This window comes from Trachurus japonicus, chromosome 4, assembly GCF_045865225.1.
Source record: "Trachurus japonicus isolate A0001 chromosome 4, Traja_1.0".
Lineage (NCBI taxonomy): Eukaryota > Metazoa > Chordata > Actinopteri > Carangiformes > Carangidae > Trachurus > Trachurus japonicus.
The window spans coordinates 33,185,842-33,194,577 of NC_140910.1; positions in this window are offsets into that span (position 1 = coordinate 33,185,842).

Sequence of the window (8,736 nt, forward strand, 5' to 3'; positions counted from 1 at the left end):
ACTCCTGGTTGTTTTCTTAAGTTGTAGCATAGTTTGTTATCTTCCAATAGGACGAATCTCCTTGTTGTTTACAACTACTTCCGTGTAGAAAACCAGCATGAGAACAATAGTGACGGACGAGAGTTTCGCTATATATATCTACTTTTTCATGTCACTATATCACCGTTTAGACTAATCTGATGTTTGTAAAGTCTATAAAACCAATGATTGGACAAACATTACTATTTATGTGTGCATATATTTGTAATTAGTCATGGTTATCATAGATTAGCTGGGCTAACGGTTAGCTACCTGTTTAACTTTAATAACTCAGTGACTCAATAAACGCTCCATGAAAAAATATTTTCTCCAGCGGATATCTGAGTTCCAACATGACTGAGCTAACTGGAGTAGTTTCATGTCGTGTCCGACAACGGGAGGGTTTTAACAGCTGACGTCCTGCTGTTAGCTTAGCTACCGCCGTTAGCTTAGCTACCGTTAGCTTAGCTACCGCCGTTAGCTTAGCTACCGCCGTTAGCTTAGCTACTGATGCTTTCTAGACACTGTGATTCCCCCAAACTGAATAAATACAACACATAGCAACACAAAACACACACACAGAAATAGTAATGTTTCTTCAATCATTTCAGATTTGTCTAAACGGTGATAGGGCGTGAAAAATATGACATATAGCTAAACTCTCGTTCGTTACTATTGATCTCATTCAAATTACTGGTTTTCTACCCGGAAGTAGAATGTAAACAACAAGGCGATTCGGTCTATTGTTTTGCCTCGTGCTGACGGACCACTTGTTTACATAGAGGCTTGTTTATGCCGTTACGTGCAGCGGCTGTCATCCGTCTGACGTCTGCCCAATTTCATGTGAATGCAGCACTTGTATTTCCTTCAGGAAATGCATTCTCTAGTTAAATTTGTATTATTGCTTCTAGAAAAGTTTTTATTTGCCACTAAATGTTCTTTTTATATAGGCCTACATATATGAATATGCAAATTGCAGCTTGTCCCTTAACCAGGTGGAGGGACATGAGATGATAATGTGGAGGGGGTATTTGCAGTGGGGGGGTGGGGGTGGGGGGGCAGAGCTGGATCATGTGTGTGTCTGAGCTTCTTCATATGTGATTATGCACACGCTATGCAAATAGGCCACTTGATGCCACACTGCTCTATTGTTGGGAAGGTTAAATGGGGAGGTGACGAGCTGACGGCCGGGGGACGGAGCTCAGATTAATACCCCCCCGCTGCCCCGCCACCCCCCCCCCATCACCCCCTCATACCCCACCACCACCACCACCACCGTTTCCCATCATCCTCTCCTCCTCCTCCTCCTCCTCCTCCGTCTGCCCCTCCCTCTTCCTCTCTCTTTCTCTTTTGTACGACGAGGGGCAGAGTCAGTTCCTGTGTCATTGTTAGAGATCCATCTGCCCGGCTGCACGCACAACACACACACACACACACACACACACACACACACACACACACACACACACACACACACACGTACACACACACACACAGACACACACACACACGTACACACACACACAGACACACAGACACACACACGCAGCGGCAGCAATTAAACCTGTTTGACACACTTGACAGAGACGGGCTTTGGGCTGTGTGTGTGTCCGGCATGAGCCATCTGTGAAACAACCACACACACACACACACACACACACAATCAATATGCATGTGTGTGTGTGTGTGTGTGTGAACAGCTTTAAATAGATTTCATTCACTGACATTCCCCCGGCCCCCTCAGTCTTTTTTTGGAGACGAGGGTCGGGTGAGGGGGGGGGGGTGTCCTCCTTTTCTTCTCCTGTGATGGACAGACGCGACAGACGAGTGTAGGGAGGGGAAGGAATAGACGGATGGATGGATGGATGGATGGATGGATGGATGAATTGTTTTTTAACTTAAGCTTGCTGCTGTACATGCTGCTTTTAATTGCCCCTTGGGGATAAATAAAGTTTTTGATTGATTGATTGATTAATGGATGGATGGATGGATGGATGGATGGATGGATGGATGGATGGATGGATGGATGGATGGATGGATATATAGATGGATGGATGGATGGATGGATGGATGGATGGATGGATGGATGGATGGATGGATATATAGATGGATAGATGGATGGATGGATGGATGGATGGATGGATGGATGGATGGATGGATGGATGGATGGATGGATGGATGGATGGATGGATGGATGGATGGATGGATGGATGGATGGATGGATGGACGCACGTATGGATGGATGGATGGACGGATGGATGGATGGACGGATGGATGGATGGATGGATGGATGGATGGATAGATGGATGGAGGGATGGATGGATGGACGGATGGATGGATGGATGGATGGATGGATGGATGGACGCACGTATGGATGGATGAGTGGATGGATGGATGGATGGATGGATGGATGGATGGATGGACGGACAGATGGATGGATGGATGAGTGGATGGATGGATGGATGGATGGATGGATGGATGGGTGGGTGGATGGATGGATGGATGGATGGATGGATGGATGGATGGATGGATGGATGGATGGATGGATGAGTGGATGGATGGATGGATGGATGGGTGGATGGATGGATGGATGGATGGATGGAAGGATGGACGGACGGACAGACGGACGGACGGATGGATGGATGCAGTAGTGTAGTCTAATTTGTTGGAGGGGGTCCACTGTTCATACCTGTGGACCCCCTCCTTCATGTAAATCGCTCCTCAATATACTACGCATACATTCAAAATCAGTTCAAGGTGCTTTTACTTACCCTATATAAATAAAATTGACATTGACATTGACATAATATCACATAGACTATAGTTAGATAGTTTTGTTGTAGGCAGAGCAGCTTTGTTTATATAGCGCATTTCAACTCAATGTGCTTTACATAAAAACAAAATATTTAACAGTAAGAACTGGAAAAAGAAAACAAAAACAAACATAAAAACATACAATAAAAAAAATTAGAATAAAACTCAAAATACAATATATAGCAACAAAAAAAGTAAGAATAAAAACTAGACTAAAATGGAGCTTAAGATATGAGTTTGCAGCATGAAATATTGATTTGTATTAAAACAATTAAGATCCAAGATTAGGTTTAAAGTTCTTTAAAAGAGCTCAGCCATAAGCACATGGAAACAGAAATGTTTTAACCTGGATTTAGAAATGCTCAGAGTTGGGTCTGATTCAGTTCTGCTGGTCGACCAAATATGTAGTGGGTATTGAAATATTCATGTATTTTCAGTTGGTATACCTAAGTATCACATAGTAGACTACACCGATGGATGGATGGATGGATGGATGGATGGATGGATGGATGGATGGATGGATGGATGGATGGATGGATGGATGGATGGATGGATGGATGGATGGATGAGTAAACAGTTTAGCAACACAATTTTAACGCTGGACCGACAACTTTTCAAAATAAAAGAATGAAACTCTACTTAACGTGCAGTTTTATTGGTTTATTTGTTATTTTATTTTTGGATGGATGGATGGATGGATGGATGGATGGATGGATGGATGGATGGATGGATGGATGGATGGAGGGATGGAGGGATGGATGGAGGGATGAGTGGGTGTAGAGGGAGGACGGGGGGTAGATGGCAGATTGGGGAGCAGACATTTCATTTATTGTTCCTCCCTGAAGTAGGACACGGGTCAGACGGAGAGAGAGACGGAGCAGCTGGAATCACTGGTGGCTGCTGACACACACACACACACACGCACACACACACACACACACACACACACACACACACTCATCTGAGGGTATAGTATTGATATGAGGCTGTTAGGAGGAGATTAGCATGTGGAGGACCGGCTGGGGGGTCCGGACCAGTCTGGGTCTGCACCATCATCATCATCATCATCATCATCATCATCATCATCATCATGAGGCCATTGTTCTTTCTGTCACTGACAATTTTACTGTTACTACATTTTATTATTACACAGAAGCTTTGTGCCATGATCACAGTCCACTGTCTAATTAAGTATTAAAGGGATAGTAGCATTTTTTTTTTTAAAAAGTGGGGTTGTATGATCTACAAATAGCCCCTAAGTACTTTAATTGCAGTAGAAGACTCTCTGCACTCCTCCCGTTAGCAACGCCAGCCCATAATAGCCCTGCCCAGAGATTTACAACATACATTGTTGTGAACAGACCCAAAGAAACGGCCTATTTTCGCGGCCTAAAAGCTGCTGATCGGCGGGGCGCTAACCCTGGGCGGAGGGATACGTGAGTTGGTTAGGTCCAAATAAAAACTGTGTTTTTCCTGCACTTTAAAGGGCTGGAAAAAATTATATTATAGCGAACAATGGAACTGTGTATTTTTTTCAGGTAAAACCTCTTTTAGGCCGTGAAAATAGGCCGTTTCTTTGGGTCCATTCACAACACTGTATGTTGTAAATCTCTGGGCAGGGCTATTATGGGCTGGCGTTGCTAACGGGAGGAGTGCAGAGAGTCTTCTACTGCAATTAAAGTACTTAGGGGCTATTTGGAGATCATACAACCCCACTTTTAAAAAAAATGCTACTATCCCTTTAAGATCGACACACAACTATGAATAAATAGTTTAGCAACACAATTTAAAGTCTGGACCAACAACTTTTCAAAATAAAAGAATTAAACTCTACGTAACATACAGTTTTATGGTATATTTATTATTTTATTTATTGAATAGGGACAATGCAACACTATTCAACAGTGTATAAAAACTGTGAGCGAGCAATAAGGCTTATTTTCTTCTACTTTCCCAGACCAGATGTTAAAGGCAACCAATTACGTAAAAAATGCATTAAAATAATAGATTACATATTATTTTACATTGTAAAAAGCTCATAATAACAGATGAAACATAGCAACGATGGCATCAAACATAATGAGCTTCTAGCAGGAGCTAATATGACGTAACCGGACAAGCAAACAGTGAACAGGACATGTATGTACAGTTTAAATCCAGACTGTTCCTGACCCGAGGAGTTCATGTGTCTGTTTCTGTGACTCATCTGACCTGGTGTTGATATAAAACATGTAGATCACAGCAGCTCGTTGTAAACTATGAGAGGAAACAGACAATCCTGTAAATCCACAGCATCCATCTCAGCAGGTGTGTGTTTGGATGTGAGTGTGCAGTAATCCTGTGTATTATAGGCTTCCTAAATACATGTTTGCAGCTCTCTAAACTCATAGTTTAAGCTTCCATATCATTTACTGGAGCTGCGCTTATACTCCACTACTGTCCGTCGCACCTTTTTTCTTCCTCGTCTGGAGCTGGATGAGCAAACAAACTGCAAACTGCAGGTCCACGAACGCATCTCGATCTGCAGCCATCAAAGAGAATTCATTTCCCCTTGGTCGCTTTAAAATGTGAACAAAGCTGCTTTAGTTTGAATGTGTTATTGTTTTAAAGGGCACGGTGCAGGTGGTTCAGTCTCTGTGTCGCTACGATATGAAAATCAACTCGGAACAAGAGACTTGAATCTTGTGTGATCTGTGTGTCTGAGAGTCGAGCCGTTGATGCCAGAGATGTTGTGTGTGGCTGCCACTTCCTGTATTTTTCATATGGACCATGAGCAAACAGAAACCGTCAGTGTCGAGTCTGTCTCCACCCGGTCTGCAGCTCCCACGCTGCGTTCCAGACAACTCGGAATCTGGAATCTCCCAGTTAGTAAAAACTCAGATTTCCAACTTCCAACAAAGCGTTCGAGACGCCCCACGCCACAAAAACCAAAAACTTTGCATTCAAAGTGCTTCACCTAAGACACTAAAACATTACAAAGGGCACAATACAATTTAAGCACTTTAAAATAATGAAACAGACCATTTAAAGGGACAACGAGGAGTTTTGGAAAAGCGAAGCGTTTTCACACTACATTTATGAGCCTCCGCACCGTGAAATTCTTTGACCGGCGCAAGACAGACTCATGTTTTCATTCATCAAGAATTAAAGTCAGAGGCTGGAAGACGATCACATACCGTCGTAGTTCCCACCATAAACGGAGATTCGGCGGCGTTATTCTCATGACTCGCCACAAAACCGAAAGTAAAGAAACGCTGGTCGGCTCGCCCAGCATTTCCACCACCACTAATAATAACAAAATAACCATAGAGACAAAACCATAGATTTATCTAAAATGGAGCCATTAACAAGTGGTAACGTAGATTCATCCACATTAATATGAGACTTTTTTATTGTCGCAGAATTTTTCGTTCTGCCGACGGAGAAACTCCTCGTTGTCCCTTTAAGCATTTTAAAATAATGAAACAGATCATTTAAAATCAAAGAGAAATAACAACATTAATTTATCAGTAGATTAATCTGTAACCGTAAGTAAATATTGGATATTTCAAACGTTTTAATGTATTTTGGCATTTAAAAGGCATTTTAATTAATGTTTTACCGCTGATGGTGGTTGTCGTTTTGTACGGGTGCAGATTGTTGTGTGACATCAGATGACTGATTCTTGGAGAAGTCGGGGTAGATTTTTTTCCCCGAGTGAAAGCTCCGACATGAGGAGGCGTTCAAACGCACTTTTTCAAGTAGGAGGTCGGAAAAATCAGAGTTCTGGTTGATCTGGTTGTCTTGAACGCAGCATCGGTCCTGAACCCTTTGGATCCTCCTGAAGATAAGCTGCTGTTATTATTATCTCATAGCGTGGTGAATGTGCAGCTCACAACTTGTCCACCAGAGCGTTGTGGAGTTGTTGGATTGTGTATTTGATGAGTTTGATGAGGGAAACCAAGAAATCCCATGAGCCTCTGTAGCGTAGCTCTGAGCAGCTCACGGCTCTGCCCTGCCGATCTCAAAACAACATGCACCGATAATTAAAGGTGATGATGAACCTACTGCTGTGACTGTAGGGATTATGGTGAGAGGAGGATCTGACTAAATGTTGAACTGTCCCTTTAATGACACAACAACAATGTTCGGCTTTTCTTCATTGTTGAAGTACGGAGCGGCCATCTTGGCTCTACCATTAAGCTAGGCACAGCGGATTTTAGCGAACGTGGACATATTGGATTTGTTGGGAACTATTTTCAGTGGCGGATGAAGACGGCGCCTGAAGGAGCAGCAGTCTGGCTCATCGACCTGATGTTGTTTTAGGACGATCGTTGAGGAATCGGATATTAGTATTATTATTTTGTGTGTTTGCCATCAGACCCCGAGGCTGGTTGTGGTTCGACCTCTCCTCAGGTGTTTTATTTCTCTACTTGTTATTTGAAAAGTTGCTCCTTGAATAAAGATTATTATTTTGTGATTTGCTCAAAGTATGAATATTTAGTTTTTAGTTTTTTATCATTTCAGCAGCCTTCTCCTCCTGCAGATATGAGTTAAACCCAGCATGGTCATCGAGCAGCGATGGATTACATAACTCAGCTCCCTGCCTCAAGCTGCTGATTTCCATACCTGTATGGAAATGAAGAGACGCCAGCGTGTCTGTGTGTGAGGCAGAGGAAGTTCATCCACACATGTGAAACCACTCAGGTGTTCTCTGGAAAAGAAAAAGGAAAGTCTGCTTTGGAATAAATTGATGAAAACATACAATAAATACTAAAAACTCTTGATGTGCTCCTCTGCAGCGTCCACCTGCAGCTTTTTTAAAATAAACCCTCTGGACTTTAATTGGTCAACTCCAACATCATTGTAAATGATGAACCTTCAGCCACAAACAAATGTAATATATTGTATATTATACATCTATATATACAGTTATGTGACAACATTTGGACACCCCATTAAATATATGGTTCTTTATTTAGAAATACTAACATATGAATATAAGTGCTTATCATATTATTATGCAAAAACTAAAAGATTGATGTGTTTGTGTAGGATGTACAATTACATCTCCTTTATCTATAAATAGAAGATTTATTATTATTTCTTAACAAAGAACTAAGTATTTATTGGGATGTCCAAACTTCTTTACATGACATTTGAAATAATAATAACTTAATAACTTCTACCTATCTAGAATCTATCTATCATCCTATCTATCTATCTATCTATCTATCTATCTATCTATCTATCTATCTATCTATCTATTGTTCTATCATTCTATATCCATTGTTCTATCAATCTGAAGTTTATATAATATAATATGAATATAGTTAAACTTAGGCTATAGATAGAATGGCAGATATCTATCTATCTATCTATCTATCTATCTATCTATCTATCTATCTATCTATCCATCCATCCATCCATCCATCCATCCATCCATCCATCCATCCTAAAGTTTAGAGGTAAACTTCATGTGTGTGGTGCAGTTCATTGGGTGAAGCCCTGACCGGACTCAACCTCTCTGAGTCTCTGCTCATTTCCCTACTGGCTTTTAAAGAATTCACCGCTTCTGCGCATGCGCACACAGACAGGCCGGTTGGCCGGAGAGAGTCTGGATGGGGGGGGTGACACGATCCGACATGAACACGGTTAGAAACAGAAACAGAGCATCAAATAATAAATTAAAACCTTCTTCGAGTTATAAAACACTGATCATCATCCTGTGAGTTTTTCTCTAGGATTTTAAATACGTGTTTTCCTTTTTTTCTTTTCTTTAAAAAAAAAATCTGTGTCACTGTTGCGTGCACCCCTGCGTGCTGCAGCAGAATGGTCCAGTCCAGCCTCCTCCTCCTCCTCCTCCTCCTCCTCCTCCTCCTCGGTGTCGGAGCTCCTCTTCTTCTCCTTCTTCTAGTTAAAATG